The 17,997-nt window shown below is 50.7% G+C and overlaps 1 protein-coding gene across 7 annotated transcripts in view; it reads right to left on the bottom strand.

Moving 5' to 3' along the window:
• MAPK4 (mitogen-activated protein kinase 4) overlaps window positions 1–17,997 on the bottom strand; it is a 145,077-nt gene that overhangs the window by 43,392 nt on the left and 83,688 nt on the right. Inside the window, exon 1 of one of the 7 annotated variants that reach the window (XM_066352784.1) lies at window positions 10,530–10,648. The exons of the other annotated variants lie outside the window; for them this stretch is intronic. The gene's annotated coding sequence lies outside the window, so the exon portion shown is untranslated. Of the gene's footprint in view, window positions 1–10,529; window positions 10,649–17,997 lie in introns of those variants that run through there. 7 annotated transcript variants of the gene reach the window in all.

Raw genomic sequence — 17,997 nt, forward strand, 5'->3', positions numbered from 1 at the left:
AGTGGTCTGCCCAACGCACCGTCAGCTTCCGCGGGCAGGCGCCACGGCACCTTGCATGGCCACTCTGCCTTCCCTGTGGGCCTCCACACCCCTTTCAGTTCCTGCCTTGCTTCTCTGCTTGCACCTTCCGGCTCCTGCAATGTTCCCCTGCTCCAGCCCCACTTGTTGAAACCCTGCCCCTCATTGAGAATCCAGGGGAAGTCTCACTTCCTCTGTGAAGCATCCACCCCAGCCCTCAGTGACATTTCCCCCCTTTCCAAACTCCCTAGTGTTTGTGTGACACTCACCATGCACTCATTTGGGCTGTGTTTTAGCTTTTTATACATGTCTGTCTCCCAACTAGACTTTCAGTTTAAGCCCACGACTCAGCATCCGTAGACTGGAAGTAACAGAAAACAGTAGCTACGTCTCCATAACCATGATGCCCATGTTTATTGACAATCAGCCTCCCCATCCTATGCTCGCTACTCCAGTGTGGCTCGTTCAACAGGACACTTCTCACAAGCCCAACCACTCAGACAAACCATTATTTCTGAACTTCAACCCACTTAGCATCATCTTCCGCTTCAATGCTGCCTCTCTTAGAATTTCAGCACCAACCAGGCAGCCCTCACCGACCGTTTCTCTGTTCTCGCTTGAGTTTGCTGTTATTTGTCTCTTCTCAAACCTCCTTATTTTCTAAGTTGCTTTCTATAATTCCTCTACAATTTCCACAGTCAACACTTTGTCTTTTTCTACAGGTAGACTGATGGCAAAGCACCCGCTACCTGAGATGTCTTGCATTAGTGGTTCATTGCTTGTCCCAGCTAGGGGCAGACCTGGCACCTGGATATGTCCACCTGGGCAAAGGATTGAGTAGGACAGCTTTTGGCATGAAGCAGCTTCGGGGGGAGCGCAATCAGCCTCTATTTGGACTTAGTGTCTCCGAGCTGCTCTGAATCATGAGTGTGACTTCCAACCAGGGACTTGGCATTCCCCTTGGGAGAAAGGAAGGTCACCAGGTCAGCTGTGCTTGAATAGCACCCACAAGAAGAAGGCACATCACGCTTTCAAGGGCAGCCCCAGCTCCCACGACTTCACGGCGCACGTCGGAATCGAACACGGGAATGGAAATATCTACCCTGGGACTCCTAACAGTGCTGCTTCATCTCCACACCGATTCCTCACTGCCTCTCCAGAAATATCCTATTTGCGGCCAATTAATTATCCTTTCATGCATCCAACCTTTTACCATGCGGAGGCAAACCAGAGATGAGGTGGTGTGTGCCAGCTGTCCCTTTCTGGGATTCCTGAGGCTCTGGTTTACAAAGCACCTTTGGGAAGTCTAAATTTAGCCTCACCTCCTCTGCCTGCTCAGATCCTCCCCAGCCTCATGCTGCTAACTCTCAGCAGGAGCCACGGCCCTCGGTGAGGTGCTGACATTTCCCAGGCGCTGCCTTCTTCCCTCTCCTGAGCACCCAAAAACTTGCAGGAAACCCTTGTCACACAGGGCTGATGTTTACTTACAGCTGAACAGCCTGTATGTACACTGCACAGTTCTAGATGGCACCATTCATACCATAGTCAAGTCTAAGGTTTGTGATCCTAGTCACCACAGTCTATGCGAATCAAGTACACTAGACCAGAGATCAGCAAATTTTTCTATAAAGAGCCAGAGAATAAATATTTTAGGCTTTACAGAACATACAGTCTCTTTTTCAACTACTCAACCCAACCACACAACCCTGCCTTTGAGGCACGAATGCAGCCACAGACAATACCCAAATGAAGGCCATGGCTGAGTTTTAATAAAACTTTATTTACAAAAATAGGTGGAGGGCTGGATTTGGCCTAGGGGCTGTAGTCTGCCAGGCTCTGCTCTGGATTGTATAGGAACTTCCCCTGGCTTGTTCCTGAGTAGGCACTGTAGTGTGTTATAACCCAGGCTCCTTTTCAGCTCTTGTGGACTGTCTCCTCCCTCCTGAACTCAGTGCTCCTTTTGCTCCTTACAGTGTCACTGTCCCAAGAGTGTCCCCCCAAGGAGGTACCCTGAACGTGGGACCCATGGGTTTCATGCAGTCAGGGCCCGGCTCTCTGTTTTCCACAAGGCACCTTCTAGATCTGTAAGTCTATGGTACTATTGATGCACCTCATTCCTAAACCATTCCTGGATTTTAACAGAGGCTTTCTGGACAGGTGGGAAAGACGGCAGGCTAAAGATGGGGTAGGTACACTAATTCAGGGCTTAACACGGGCAAGGGGCCTTGCCTGATTACATCAGTTGGATCTCACAAGAACCCAATCGGGTTGTTATTCTCCCATGAAGCCTTCAGTGGGGAGTGACTTGCCCAAAGCCATGCCACTAGCTGGGATATAAAACTCAGGCCTGTCTAACTCCGAAGCCCACACTTTTCATCATCATAATACATGATCTGAGCCCCTGTTAATAATTCTCACCATGAACCATCTAGGCCCAGTGTGAATTCCCAGGCCTAGCAAAGGAAAGATTTTGGGATAGCACACCTGTGGTACTTCTCAAATTGAAGCAGAAACAGCCACCTTGCAGCATGTATTCAGTTCCAGTGTGAAGGCCATGGTTAATAAGAGTTGAAAAATAAAACAACAGATAACACCAATTTCCAACAACCGTATCCCTGCCTGCTCACCCTTTCTTGACTTCTCCGGCTGTAAACTTCAGATACACAGGTGTCTGTGGTTGCAGGGACTGGCCGTTCTAGAGGCGAGCTGAGTTGACCTGAGCACCCACCCAGCTGGCTGACTCTCAGAGGCCCTCCAGCGGACCCTAGCCACCCACCTAGGAATCATTCCCCCTTCCTCTGAAAGAACAGAAACCAGGTCTGGGACGGCCATCAAGTAGCGAAGCCCAACTCAGGGATGGGTCTAAACCAGGGGTTCTCAACTTCAGCACCACTGACAATTTGAGCAAGATCAGTCTTAGCTGCAGGGCTGTCCTGTGTACTGTAGAATGTTTAGCAGCCTTGCCTGACCTGTGGTGGCGTAGTGGATAAACTGTTGCTCTGGAACGCTGAGGTCACCAGTTTGAAACCCCGGCATGCCCGACTAAGGCACATACGAGAAGCAATCAATGAACAACTACAGTGAAGCAACTACAATCTCTCTCCCTCTCTCTCCCTCCTTCTCTCCCTCTCTCTCTCAAATCAATAAATGAAATCTTAAAAAGGAAAAGAACGTCTAGCTGCCTCCTTGGCCTTTACCTATTAGACACCAGTAGTAACCCCTAGTCATGATAACCAGAATACCTCTAAACTTTGAAAGCTGCCACCAGTGGAGGAGGTACAATGTCATCCTTGGTTTCTGGTCTAAATCAGCAGTTTCCAGCAGAGACAGTACTGGCGTCTGAGCAGAAGAGTAATTGGTTTTTGGAGCTGTGTAGTATACTATCGTTGAAAGTTGAAGCAGCCCTGATCCCAAATTACTAAATGCCAACAGCACTTCCTGGTTTCCGTGACAGCCTCACACCTTTCCAAAATCCTAGAGGCCAGTGATATCTCCCACACCTGTCTCTGCTGAGGGCCATGAGTCTAAGCCAATCGTGGTAATTCAATTCCCCTCTGGCAACGGGTGGTTTAGGGGTGGTCACTTGATCCAGTTCTAGACAATAAGCCTTAAAGGAATGCCCTCTGGAAGGTCTCAGGGGAAGTTTTCCTCCTCTACTCCCTGTCTTCGAATGCAGTTGTGGGAGCAGTGGTGTTGGTGCTGCAGCCACCACCTTGAGACCATGTGGGGACAAACCTGGGGACAAAGACCAGCACACTGCTGTTGGCAGATGAGCCTGGAGTCTTGTTGACATTGTTGAGTTGCTGAGCCAAGCCTGGAAATGCTACCTTCAGCTTTCTTGCCAAGTGAGATCATCAAGCCCAATTGTTAAGACATTTTTACTGTCTTTTTTTAACCTGAGGCTGAATTATCTAGCAATAGTAACTAGCTAGGGTGCATGGATGGTCTACACGGGGAATAAAGAGATGAGAACACATGGCTCCTGAACTCTAGGAGCCTTTATTCCTACAGGGAGAGAAGAACCACAACAATGACAATCACAGAAGCAAGAATATTCAGGAGCTACAACCTGACTCCCACTGTGTGTGAAGCAGGAGGTAGGACTGGGCTAGTCAGGGGAAGCGCCTGAGGATGTGGAAGGCAGCCTCTGAGACGGCCACAGAGATCGCCCCTCCTGGCTCTGCCATGTGTAAGTTCCTCCCCTTAAGAGAATACTTATTGGCCCTGGCCGGTTGGCTCAGCGGTAGAGCGTTGGCCTGGCGTGCGGGGGACCCAGGTTCGATTCCCGGCCAGGGCACATAGGAGAAGCGCCCATTTGCTTCTCCACCCCGCCCCCTTCTTCCTCTCTGTCTCTCTCTTCCCCTCCCGCAGCCGAGGCTTCATTGGAGCAAAGATGGCCTGGGCGCTGGGGATGGCTCCTTGGCCTCTGCCCCAGGCACTGGAGTGGCTCTGGTCTCGGCAGAGCGACGCCCCGGGGGGGGGGGGGGGCAGAGCATCGCCCCCTGGTGGGCGTGCCGGGTGGATCCCGGTCGGGCGCATGTGGGAGTCTGTCTGACTGTCTCTCCCCGTTTCCAGCTTCAGAAAAATACAAAAAAAAAAAAAATTAATTAAAAAAAAAAAGAGAATACTTACTGACTCACTTCTAAGGAAGAGAATATGGCAGAGGTAATAGGATGTCTCTTTTGAAAAAGGGTTATTAAAAGACTGTGGCTTCCATCTTGGGTGATCTCTCTGGGGGAAGCAGGTGGCCATGTTATGAAGCAGCCCTGTGGGGAGACCCATGTAAGTTGTTGGAAGCAGATATTCTGACACCCATGGCCACCATGTGAGTGATCTTGGAAGCAGACCTTCCCTGAGGTGAGCTTTCAGAAGACTACAGCCCTGGCCACTGCCTGACTGAAGTCTCACAGGAGACCGTATGGCATGGGCACCTGGGTAAGCTGTACCCAAATTCCCAACCCACAGAAACCATGTGACAATAAATGCTGTTTAAGCTGTGAAATTGGGTGTGTTTGTTACACAGCAGTAGATAACTGATGGGGAGGAGGGGCTCGGAGACCTGTAGTTCTTGTTGGTTCCAAGATGGCAAAGTGGCAAACTTGGACTGAACCCTTGGAAAATCATTGGGCTAGGGTCCTGGGTCTCACCTGGCTTGGATCCAATTCCAGAACCAGACAGAACCTCAGGGAGGGGAGGTACCTTACCCTTTTTTCCTCACTGATGCAGCCCCAGGGTCTCGCCTGCTGTCTGCAATATAGGAGGGACTCAATAAATAAATACCAGGGGACTTAGGAATGGCTACATGTTTGCAGAGAGAGTTTGGTTATGACAAAGCATAACCCAAGTGGAAAGAGAAATTAAAATGTGTTTAGAAGTGAAAGTTTATGACTCTCCAGAGTAATGAGGGTAGAAGAGGCGGGTCCAGTGAGGATGTCACACGGGTCCCAAAAGAACATAGTGATTGTAAGGTATTTCTTTACCAAGGAAGGAACTGCTGGTCCCGAGGCCATTCTCATTGTGTTATGTCTGATTTTCAGCATTGAGACTCAGCTGGGTTTGTGTTCAGCAATGGTGGTGCTCTCAGGGATGAGGAGAAACAATTCTTCCTGCTCTTCTAGTTTTTGTAAGGAAGTATCACCCCCTCTCCCCAGGAGGGAAATGGCTGCAGTTCATGCAGAATAACCTGCCCATGCCTGGTAGCCCTTTCTTTTTGGGCAAACCCAGGTGCATGGGCAGATGGCTGCTCCTCATGTGCTCAGGTGGCACTTCCTGTGCCCCGTGCCTCTCATGCCCGGTACCTCTCCCAGCCCAGGTCCTGGGTAACTCTTCCCATACCAGCTGGCAGGACGGCCGCAGACTCAAGCCAAGAGCACTGCTTAGTCTAAAATGAATGTCTTGAGCAGGGAGCCACTGATGGGCACTGAAGCCCCAGGCCCCAGTGAGCACGCACCCCCAGGATGTGCAAACATCTCTCCGGTCCTGCGAGGCAGGGATGGCACCCACCCTGGCTCGTTTTCCTCACACGTGTCCTCCAGAACATGCTGGTGGGGACGCTGCAGAGTAAGAAATGGGAGGGAACCCTGTTGCTTTGATCTAGCCATGAAGGGACACAAGAGAGTTACTGAAGGCGGAAGGATAAGTGAGCAGAATGAATATATGGCCCCAGGGAGGGGGTGTTAACTCCTCCCCATAAAAGCAAACTCTAGGATCATTCAGTTTAGTTTTTGCTCTGCTTTTTTCCTACAATGTTACATAACCAACCAGGGAGAACAAAGACTTCCCAGGCCTCCCAACAATACTGAAATAGCACAGAGAAATGCCGGCAGCCTCACTGGAGCTGGGGAGACAGGGCAGTCCGGGCCCTGCCTGTGAAGTGTGGGTGCTGGTCGCCATGGGAACAGCACAGGCTGCAGAGGCTGCACCTGCCTGCCTGACCTCCAGATCACAGGTGTACGAGGGAGTGTGTGCACGCCAGCACTTCAATCCCTCTGAGCTTAGACAACTCCTACATTCAACCTTTGTAGATTCAAGGGGGAAACTTCTCATTCCCTCTTTTTTAAGGAAGGACACCTGGGATCGCGTATGTTGGCCTCTTTCAAAATCTAAATCAGGACCCTTATGACTTCGGTAGCTAAATAAGGTGAGGCCCCACCGGGGCTTGTTTTGTTTGGACTGTGTTCTAAAGGGCAGAGATCCCAGCCAGGGGCTAGGCTTCTCAAAAGCAGAGCCCGCATCTTTAATTTCTCCCCCACTGTGTGGTGCCCACAGGCCCTGTGCCTTCCCTGAATGTGGAGATTCCTCCTGTGAGCCCAGACCTAACAAGCTATCGTGGGAAAGCACAGCTGCCGACCCTTCAGGAGCTCAGTGTCGGGACCTGACCTTTCCTGCCAAATCTGGGAACCCTTACATGGGACCACTTGCTCCCTATCTGCAGGGTGAGCTCATGGCAGCAACGCTGAAAGATCCCAGCTTGGTAACTAAAGGACACAGCATGAAGTTATCTTGCTTTTAGAACAAGAATGGCAAATGTGTGTCATAGGCACTACTATCGACCCGTCTTGCACTCATGGCAGACACTGATAGTCAGTCTTCACCTTTCCTGTCCTGGTGAACTGGAAAACCAGAACCCTTCTCCAACAGCGTCCCCAGAGCCTCGGCCAATCACCTGTAGCAGGCACTGGGGGCGGGGCCTATTTGCATCCACAGTGGCTCCTTCTGACCTCAGGCTTCCCTTGCTACAACTGGGCTCTTGCCTTGCTCCAGGAACCAAGCCCCAGCCTTAGTCCAACTCAGCTGCCATTTACTGAGGGCCTACTATGTGCTGGGCATGGTCACAAATACCCAACAGTCTTTCATGACTTAAGTTTCACAACACTGCAAGGTAGGTGTAACTATTCCCCATGTGAGTAAACACAGCACATGTGAATAGCAGGCACCTGCTTCTTCCTTGTCCTTCCATTTTGCAGAACTGAAGTGACTCACAAAAAGGGGTAGAGCCTGGGTCTTCATCCAGCCTTGGTTCCCCCTTTCCCTCTGTCATCTTCTGCAGTGGCTTCCTATTGCAGACCCCCACCTGACCCCATCCCTCCCACACTTGAGTACCCGCCTTTTCTTTTTTTAAGTTTTCCCAATTCCTCAGAGACGATTACATTGCTCCCTTAAGTTTTCTTGGGAATTGACATCCCTTCTAAACTTCAGCCTCTGATCTCACGGTTTCCTTGACTACTCACCAGCCACCCAGAACGGCTTTCAGTCACTGAGTGGCGTGCTCTCCCTTGCCTCTGGGCCTCCAAACATGCTATTCCCTCTCATCTTCCCCTGGCTGATTCTTACTTATTCTTAGATCTCAGTTTAAATGCCCCTTTATCCAGGAAGCCTTCCTTGATGCCCTTCCCTCCCCAGACTAGCTTATCCAGCCTGTCTCCCTGTCCTCCCATCTTGTGTCACTTTTCTCCCTTTTCGTTTCAGCTTTAATTGCTTGTCTCCAGTGTGTGACTCAGAAGGGACTCCAGCAAGGGCAAGAACTCCTTAGAGACCCAGAACTCAATTCTTAACCTACTCAATAATAAACAATAGCCTGACTGGTGGAAGCACAGTGGATAGAGCATTGGCTTGGGATGCTGAGGTCCTAGGTTCGAGGCCCTGAGGTTGCCGGCTTGAGCGCAAACCTGCATTCAGTCACTTTAAATTTCATAGAGTCCTTGACTTCCTTTCAGCAGCCCTGCTTCTCACCTAGTCACCTGGCCCATCACCCAGTGAATGTGCACGAGGCTCCCTCCTCCTATTCCCATGGAGGCTAATCATTTACCGGGGCTGTGTGCAGAGGTAGAAGGAAATCATTTGCAGGTTGGAAAAAAATGTCCCTCTCCTGGTGACTGTATTTCCTTGTTTACAAATGATAGAAGTGGTATTTCAACAGCGCAGGTGACAGCAACAATCCCTGGACCTTATGGGGCTGTCAGGGCTGAGGAGGAAACCCATGGACTGGGAGCCAGGAGGCCAGCGTTCCAGTCCTGCCGCTGCCTGTGAGCCCTCAGACAAGAGGTTTCAAATCTGTGAAGCGGGAATGACCACACTTCCCCAATCGCCCACGGAGAAAAGAACAGACAGAGGCTGGTGATACGGCTATACCTTCAAAACTATAAGGCTCAGATTGAAGGTAAAGTCATGACTACAACCCAAGTATACTAAAATTAATAATTCAAAAATGAACACAGTGACATTAGCAGCCTCTAGGGGGTTGGAATTGGTTTCTTTTCCACCTCTCAGACTCTCCTATCACATTCCCCTACGTGGAAGGTATTGGCCCACCAGCCATCATGTGTGCTTTGATTTTTTATTTTTTGGCAGGGGAAGGACTGGGGGAACTTTAGGTTAATTAGGTAATGAGAATGGAGCCCTCCTGAATGGGATTAGTGCCCTGGAAACAGGGACCCTGGGCAGCTCTCACCCTCTTTCTGCTACATGAGGATTCAATGAGAAGTCGGCCCTCTGCAACCCGGAAGAGGGCTTTCACCAGAATCTGACCACGCTGGCACTGATCATGGAGCCTCCAGAACCATAAGAATAAATTTCTGTTATTTATATGTCACCCAGTCTACTCTTTCCCAAACTAACTAAGACACTAACCAAGTCCACAATGGCAAGGCCGTCGCTCTGATCTAACTTACTGGACTCTGCCACCGTGTGTCCAGGGTTCTCTCTCTTCTGCTCTCCTTGAGAATGCCTCCTTCACTGAAAGGTTATTAGACCCCGAGCCAGAACCATGTATATAGAGATCACATGGCCCATCGGAGGGGCCGCGTGTGCTGTTGGGTGCTTACTTTTTTACTCTCCTTCTTGCTCTAGCAGGAGACGTACAGGGATTGTCTCTATATCCCAGGCAAGCCTGTGAGGGATTCCACACACCAATACATCTCTTAAGTCTTGATGGTCGTGGACCCATAGGAGGCCACCAAACACCCCACCAGGCATGGAAATGGGAGGAAGTGACCAGCCTTCAGCTTATGAGCTCTCTGGGGAAGGAAACAGCTGGCTCCCCAGCCTGGAAGGAAAGTGCAGGAACACTGGAAGGAAAAGCAGTAGAAGCAACAGAGAAAGAGGAACCAGGGAGGCGGGTAATAGACTCACAAACCTGCCCCTCCTACACCCAGGGTCCCCACCAGCTGGCATGTGCATTCTTAGCTGGTTTTGATTCCATCTGGAGAAAGTGACCATCGTGGCCTTTGGGTCTCATATCAGTCCCAGGTCAGTTCATGCTAATTGTAGTAGGGACCAATACTCCTCCCACTTCCAGATGAGGAAACCGAGGCCCGGAAAAGGGAAATGACTCTTCCAAGGTCCCTGAGAGAGGCAGCGACCAGGGTTTGTAGAATGCAAGGGGGTCCTGACCCAGCAGCAAAGAGTTGTGCAAGGCAGGGACTGGCTAGCTGCAAAGAGCAGCTCTTCATCCTCAAATAATCAATTATTCTGTATCAGGGACAAAAAAAGCCACATCTGCACCATGTGGCGGCAGCTACCAGGCTATATCCTGTCCCTTCTTTGAGCAGAGCTGGGAGCCAGGCTGCCCTGGGCGGGGTGGGGGTGGAGGAAGGAGGGCATTGTGAATCAGTTCCTGTGCCCACTAAAGATGAGCGCAGCTGGTGCCTAGCACAGTGCCCAGGTTTCAGGGGCCAAGCCAGTGTTTGCTGCATAAGGACAGCCCCACTTTCATTTAGTCCGAGGAAAGCCAGGCACGCCACTAAGGCCAGGAGCAAGAGACACCTCCGTCCATTCAGGTGTAACAGAGACAGTGAATGAATCACAGGAACATGGACAGTCTTGCGCTTACTCATCGGTGGGAAGCCAAACTCTTAGAATCCTGATGCTACAAGGCAAGGTTCAGGCCCCAGTTGGGGAGCAGGGTTGTGGAGGAGGAACTAGGGAGAGGAGAAGGAGGGAGATCAGGAAGGAGGAGTGAGGAGAGAGAACGGGAATGAGGAGAGAGTCATGGGAAGAAAGAGGGACCTCACCTTCCTCCCCAGAGGCGACTTCCTTTTTCTTTGAGTTGCGGGGCTATTGTTAGCCCTTGGCACCCACAGACTACCCTCAGTGTCCAGGAGCCTTAGCCACACATATCGATAAAGTCATTGCAGAAAACGCTGGAGCCTTGACAACTGCGGCTGCATGCCCAACACAGTGCAGTGCATTAGCCTGACAAATGGAACCGTGGGGGCAGCCAAGAACTCCACAGTTCTCCCAGGCTCGGCAGTCCTGGGCCAGGAACTGGATTTTACCTGCACAGAGTAGTTGGCTGGGGGCCTTCCCCCCCCCCACCCCCCCGCCCAGCGCAGCAGGAGTGCTTAGGCTAAACAGTGATGCAGTGAAGCATTCCTTTGCCTCTCCACACACTCCAGATAAAAAAGAAACAAACCTCAGGGGCTAAGGAGTTCTGAAAAAACAGCCCAAACCAGGCTCTGTCTCCTTGTTTTGACCTGGAGTTCTGATGGGCCTGGGTCTGGGCGGCGGGCTGCCCGGGGAAGGTCCCAGCTGCTCCCAGGCTCCTGTGCAGACCCAGTCTCCAAGTCTCCCTTTGGGACGAAGGCTACTTGATAGATGGTGCCATCAGTATCTATCAGTGCCAGGGGCCAGGGCAAATCCAGGCTCAAAGGAATACTGTATTTTCCCACATATTAGATGCTCCCATGTATAAGACACACCTTAATTTTAGGGCCTGAAATTTAAAAAAATGCATAACATAAAGTTATTGGACTCAAATTTTATTCATCATAAAATTCATACAACTCCTCATCTGCGCAAAAAAGCGGGAAATGCAAGTAAAAAAAATCTACAACCACAGTATAAGATGCACCCAGTTTTTAGACCCCAAATACATGGGGAAATATGGTAGACAAGGCAGCTGACCGGCTATGCAGCAAGGACAGAGCTGCCCTCTAGAACACGGGGAAGAGGCAAAGGCTGGAGGGTGAGTGAGAAGGTGGGTCGGAAGGAGCTGCCCCCTCCTGCACTGCTCACCTCCCACGGAGCAAACCGAGGGAGACTACTGCTCACCAAGTGTGGCGGTAGGGGACAGAACCCCTGCCCTTGTAGGTGAGAACCTTCTTGGTGGGAAGAAAGTTGCTCTTAGAGTAGGGCTTTATACGCAGCAACAAAATCACTTGCCTTTTTCAAGTTGCAATGTGAAGTGTTTTTAGCTCTGAATCTGTTTCAACTGCTTAAGTTGCAAATGAGGATCCCAAGTATGAGCAGATAGAGTCCTGGGACAATTCAGGAGGCTTGACCTCAGAGAGCCTGGAAAATACAGTGTGGGTCTCATTGGGATTGCGCCAGAGTTCCTTCCAAAGTTCTGATCAGCGAGAACTGAGGTGGAGGGCTGGGACCCGCGGCTGCGCCCCCTCCATCGCCATCCCTTTGTTTAGTTTTAGGAGGCAAGTATTTCTTAGAAATAAAACAAAAAGCAAAACAAAACACTAGCTTTGGTAGGAATTGCTTTGGACTCTGTGGATCAATTTTTTTCTTTCTTTGACACAACCGCAGAAATAGGTGAAAGGCCAGCTTCCACGCTATACTTACGGCTCAAGGGTTTGCTCTGATATCTTCTGAATTGTCAGAAAAGGTGATTGGGACTAAAGTCTGGGAAAGTCTAGGTGACGTTTCACCCCTGTGCCTATACTCAGGACGTTCTCTCAGGCTGGACTTGTTCCTTCTCTTTCACCCCCTTCCAAAGCCTTGCTGTGAGACCAGGCCTTGGGGACGCGTGGTCAGGGCTGTGACCAGAATGAATGGGATCAAGATGGTGACACAGGAGGGAGGTAAGACTCTGTCCTAGAAATATTGCAACCTGTCCCCTTTTCTTCACCCACACTGCCTTAGTTTAGGTGCTGGATATCTCTCCGGTCTGCATCCTCCTCGTTCCAAGCAGCAGCAGGGCAGAGAACCATGGCCTCTGAGGGATCCCTCAATAAACATGCTTACAGTGAATGAATGAATGAAGTCCCAGCAGCCTCAAATGCTCTCTCTGCCACCTTCCTGCATCTTCTCCAATCCATCCTCCTGCCAGTATTTCTAAAACACACCTGGTCATTTTATTCTTCTGTCTTAAAAACATTAAAAAAAAATTATTGATTGATTTTAGCGAGAGAGGAGTGGAGAGAGAGAAAGAGAGAGGGAACATCAATTTGTTCCTGTGTGTGCCCTGACTGGGGATTAAACATGCAACCTCTGTGCTTCAGGATGATGCTCTAATCAACAGCCATCCGGCCAAGGTTTAAAAACATTTTTAAATACCCCTCTACTGCCCCAAAATTAAAGCCTAAGCTCCTCACGCAGCCCCCACATCCGACCTGCACCTGGAACCACTCCCATAAACAGCACTCTGCACTGCAGCCTCACAGATTGGGGTGATCACCCAGTTCGCCATGTCTCCAGCACATGCAGTCTGTCTGCTGGCAATCCTGTCTTCTCTGTGTTCCTGGGGCAACCCTACCCATGCTGTGCTGAAGTGTCACCTGCCATCTTCAGAGTGAACTCTTCTCCGAGCTCACGGAGCACCGTGTATCCACCTGTAGCAGTGACCTCAGGGGACTGTAACTCTCTGTGGGTCCTCCTTCCAATCAACTGGGAAACCCAGGAGCAAAGCACAGCAGCTGACTCTTCCTATATCCCCAGCCTTATACCCTTCTTGGCAGACAGCAGGTGCCCAATAAAAAGTTGACAAACCAATGGGAATAGTGGAAGATGTTTAGAAGAGGTGCTTGGCAGAAGTGATCCATAAAGGTGCATTTCCCTGGAGGAGTGACCTGCTGGAGGTAGGGTAGTCAGCTCCCTGGCACAAGAGAGGGGTGTTCCGGGGGGTGACGCAGGAAGCAGCTGAATGGGCGAGCACTGGGGACCAGGCTGGGCTTACAGAGAGCAGAGGGACAGCACCCACAATCATGGTACAGGTGTGGGTGACAGTGAGGTCAGGTAGGAGTTGAGCAGAGGGGTGGAAACAGATAGTGGGTTTGGTAGGAGTGGTGGAGAGAGTCCAGCAGAATTGAAAGAAACTGGGATCAGAGAAGGGATTCTTCCGGTAGAATCCTGGTAACTGCACGCTCTCCTGAGCTCACTCCAAAGGCAGGCATCACCAACACGGCAGCAACAGACTAACTTACGCGAAAACAAACCCAGAGAACCATCCCCGGGTGTTCATTCCTCTGGTAGGATCCTGGTAACTGCCCGCTCTCCTGAGCTGGTAGAATCCTGGTAACTGCACGCTCTCCTGAGCACACTCCAAAGGCAGGCGTCACCAACACGGCGGCAATAGACTCACTTACCCAAAAACAAACCCAGAGAACCACCCCCTCGGGTGTTCATTCCTCTGGTAGAATCCTGGTACCTGCACGCTCTCCTGAGCACACTCCAAAGGCAGGCGTCACCAACACGGCGGCAACAGACTCACTTACGCAAAGACAAACCCAGAGAACCAGCCCCTCGGGTGTTCATTCCTCTTTTCATTTTTCCCCTCCCGGCTTTCAGAACATCACACTGACAATCTCAGGATGCTACACTCAGGTTGTTTATCAAGACGGAGTACAAGCTACCTCCTCGGGCTCATCTGTCTACTTCCCTCCTCCAGGAACAGCCAGACTGCAAGATACCGCAAAGCTGAGACTTCTCCTTAGGACCCGTGCTGCCTGACTCTTCTGGAAGCCTCAGCTGCCATAGACAGTTCTTTCATTACTCGGTAGCCCCTTAGACAGCAATAAAATTAAGATGAAAATACATTTGCAAAGCAACTTTCCACTAGCCGAATCATATATGTGCAATATTATTTAATATTTAATACTTTCATGTAATATTTACTGAGCACTATTATGAACCAGGCTGTGGGGACCAGGGGCAAATAAAGCAGACACAGTCCCTGGCCCCATGCAACTCATGGTCCAGGGTGAAGGAGCAGATGTGACACAAAGAAGGGCATAGATAGCACGTATGCGTGATGACAATTGTGATACATGTGTGAGGGAAAGTCCAGGATGCTATGAGCCAGGGTGTCAGAGACAACTACTTTGTGGGGAAGAAGGCAGATTCCCTGAAGACAGGAAGAGTGAGCAGAGGCGACGGAGGGCGGGGTGGGAGACGGAGAGCCCTCTGGGCCGCGGGGTCGGAACCATGAGAACCTGAGGAGTCTGATGCTGAGGACAGACAGTCGGTGGGACGGTTCCGCGGGGCCACGGGAGCACGGAGGAAAGTGAGGCCGGTGGGGCCATGGGTGCACGGAGGAAAGTGAGGCGGAGAGGAAGGCGAGGCTGGGCTGGGAGCACTCACTGCTGGTACAGAGCCTGAGCAGCAGGGTCTTCCCCCTCTACCCTACGGGAGGAGAGTGAGGCGGAGAGGAAGGCGAGGCTGGGCTGGGAGCACTCACTGCTGGTACAGAGCCTGAGCAGCAGGGTCTTCCCCCTCTACCCTACGGGAGGAGAGTGAAGCTGGGCTGGGAGCACTGTCACTGCTGCTGTGAGAGCCTGAGCAGCAGGGTCTTCCCCTCTACCCTACGGGAGGGAAGTGAGGCTGGGCTGGGAGCACTGTCACTGCTGCTGCTGCTGCTGCGAGAGCCTGAGCAGCAGGGTCTTCCCCTCTACCCTACGGGAGGGAAGTGAGGCGGAGAGGAAGGCGAGGCTGGGCTGCGAGCACTTTCGCTGCTGCTGTGAGAGCCTGAGCAGCAGGGTCTTCCCCTCTACCCTACGGGAGGGAAGTGAGGCGGAGAGGAAGGCGAGGCTGGGCTGGGAGCACTCACTGCTGCTACTACAAGAGCCTGAGCAGCAGGCGTCTTCCCCTCTACCCTACGGGAGGACGAGGCTCCAGGCAGCCTTCTGCCAGGTGCTGCCCACCGTCTGCCCTCTCCGGGTGGTTCTCCTTGCTAATCCTCAAACCATCCCTTTTTCTCCACTGCAACTTGGAACACTATCCCCTCAGGACAGCCAATCACAGACAAATGGTGAAGAAACATCTATCCAGACAGTCCCAAGGTCATTTTCTGTCCCTTTTCTTTCTCTGCAGTATCCTCTCCTGCCTCTTCAAACACATACTCCTCCTCATTAGCATCTATACAAGGGTTTGGCTCCAGCCGTCTGTACTCCTGAGTAACCGAGATACCAGGTTCCCCCTCTCCCGGGGGATGTGTATGTAAGCTTTATCTCTAACCATGGAATAAAAATTCGAGTCCTGGTTAGAAGCAGTCAGACATCACCTTGGCTACTGAGGGAGTTGTAAGTTAACATCACGGAGGTCATTTCCTGGGATGCTGAGAGACGGAGAAGCGGAGAGGGTAAAGGAAAACATAACTAAAGCAGTAGCCCATGCCCCAAAGCACTGCTGTCTGTTCTCCCACTCAAGTAACCCCCAGTCCTTTGTCTGCATGACCGAGCAGGTTTGGGGCCCTCCAGACACCACTGGCAGGTGTAACTTTGTTCCCAGTTACCTAGCTGATCCTAGCCACTGAGTGGTTCCAGTCTGGTGACTGCCTTCCTTTCTCCCCTCAACCCCCCTGTCAGACTAGCTGACAGCAGCTCTCTGCTCCTTCAGCCTCCTTAGGTGTTATTTACAGAGGGAAGCTGTTACCAAGACAACCAAACGTGGACCTTATTTCACACTCTCATATCCTGTCCTCCCCTCCCATCTCCCCACTGACCCAAATGAGAAGTTAGCTAACAAGGTCCCCTCTCCAGTGTAGACGTCCCAAATCTCCGTGCATTCAGTCCTCTTGGGAGGCAGAGGGAAGGGGAAGCCATGCAGGTGCTGTACTGAGGTGTGGACCAAGCGGGCTCCCACCCAGAGGGCCCTGAAAGGAGAGTATGAAGGTTTTAAAATCAATATAAACCCACAACAATGAAGAGAACAGGAGGGAAACGACCAGAAGACGAAGGATTTCAACATGTTCCTGAAAAGTTGCGAATTTGAAAGTCTCATCCCAGAATGCACAGTGGGATGGGGGATGGGGGCAAGAGCAGGGGCAGCTGAGGGGAAGGCATGGCTTCGCTGACACCTGGCAAGGCCCCAGGTGGAGGTCAGCAGGCACGTGGGCGGGGAATTAACCGAGGGTTTGCCTGAGAAGCCACCGGAAGCCCTTCCGCAGGTACAAAAGCAGGCAGTGCCTGTCTCCCTCCCCTTCCCATCCTCTTCCTTAACCCCAAGTTCTTTAGCCCTTCACTCTCTCCTCTCTCTCTTTTTTTAAAAAGATTTTATTTATTCATTTTAGAGAGGAAGAGAGAGAGAGAGAGAGAAAGAGAAAGAGAGAGAAGGGAGGAGGAGCAGGAACCATCAACTCGCATATGTGCCTTGACCGGGCAAGCCCATAATTTTGAACTGGTGACCTCAGCATTCCAGGTCGTTGCTTTATCCACTGCGCCAGCACAGGTCAGGCTTAACTCTCTTCTTATACCCCACGTTCTGAAGGGGCACACTGAGAGTTGCAATGGAGAATCAGGGATGTGCTGACAGTGAGCAAGGGGAAGTTGTTTTTTCTTTCTTGTTTTATGTACAGATTCATAGAGGAAACGCTATTTAGTAGTTTTCAACTTTGAGAACCAATCTATAGATAACTATGTCACAAACAAAATGTAAATGTCATCGACTTTGACATGTGAAAGATTCGGTAGAAAAAGCTATTGGGGAGGTGGAAGAGAAGGGAGTGAAGAGCAGGCTTCTCAGACTGGGTTGGGAGCCACCGCTGAAAGTCGATGGACTGAGAAAGAAAAGGAATGAATACAAGCACTTGAGGCTAAAGATAGTAAATATAAGCTCTTTAAAACGTGGTAATTTCTATTAAAAGAAATAAAGATGCTGGTCATGATGCTCACATCCTAGTGAGGGAGGTACTGAGGAGTCACCGAATATAAAAAACATGATATAATATCAGCTTGTTTAATGGGCAAGCAGATTCGCCCTTTCTAATTAAAGACTCATTTCTCTCTCATTCCTTTTTTCTTAAACAGCAATGGAAAAAAGAAACAACAATAACAGGCACTAATAAGCCAGTCAAGAATATCATTTAGAGATATAGAACTAACCAACAACCAACTAAAGAAAAAAAAATGCTTGAAAGTTGAGGGTCAGGAATGGACAGGGATGATAGCTTTTCATTATTAAACCTCTTTTGAAACCTCTTTTTAAAGCCATGTGTTGCACTGCCTAAAATTAGACAGACCTGCAAGTCATTCACTTATTGTCAACCTCCTGGTCACCAGTGCAAAGCAGGAAGGCTGCTCCAGCAATGCGAGGCTCACTCTGTCCCATGGGACAAGACGTTGGAAAGGGCGCCGTTCAGGTCCTGCTGCTGGGGAGGAGAGAAGGCACTCAGTGACAGTGGCCTGGGGACCCGTTTTGCAGAGCCTGTGACTGGGCTTTTCCCTCACAGACTCCTCCTCATCCCTACTTCCTCAGGCGCCCTGGATATTTTCACCCACTGATTTTCAAACTCAGTGGCTATTTGAACCATTTGGG

This window comes from Saccopteryx leptura, chromosome 11 (assembly GCF_036850995.1).
Source record: "Saccopteryx leptura isolate mSacLep1 chromosome 11, mSacLep1_pri_phased_curated, whole genome shotgun sequence".
NCBI classification, from domain to species: Eukaryota; Metazoa; Chordata; class Mammalia; order Chiroptera; family Emballonuridae; genus Saccopteryx; species Saccopteryx leptura.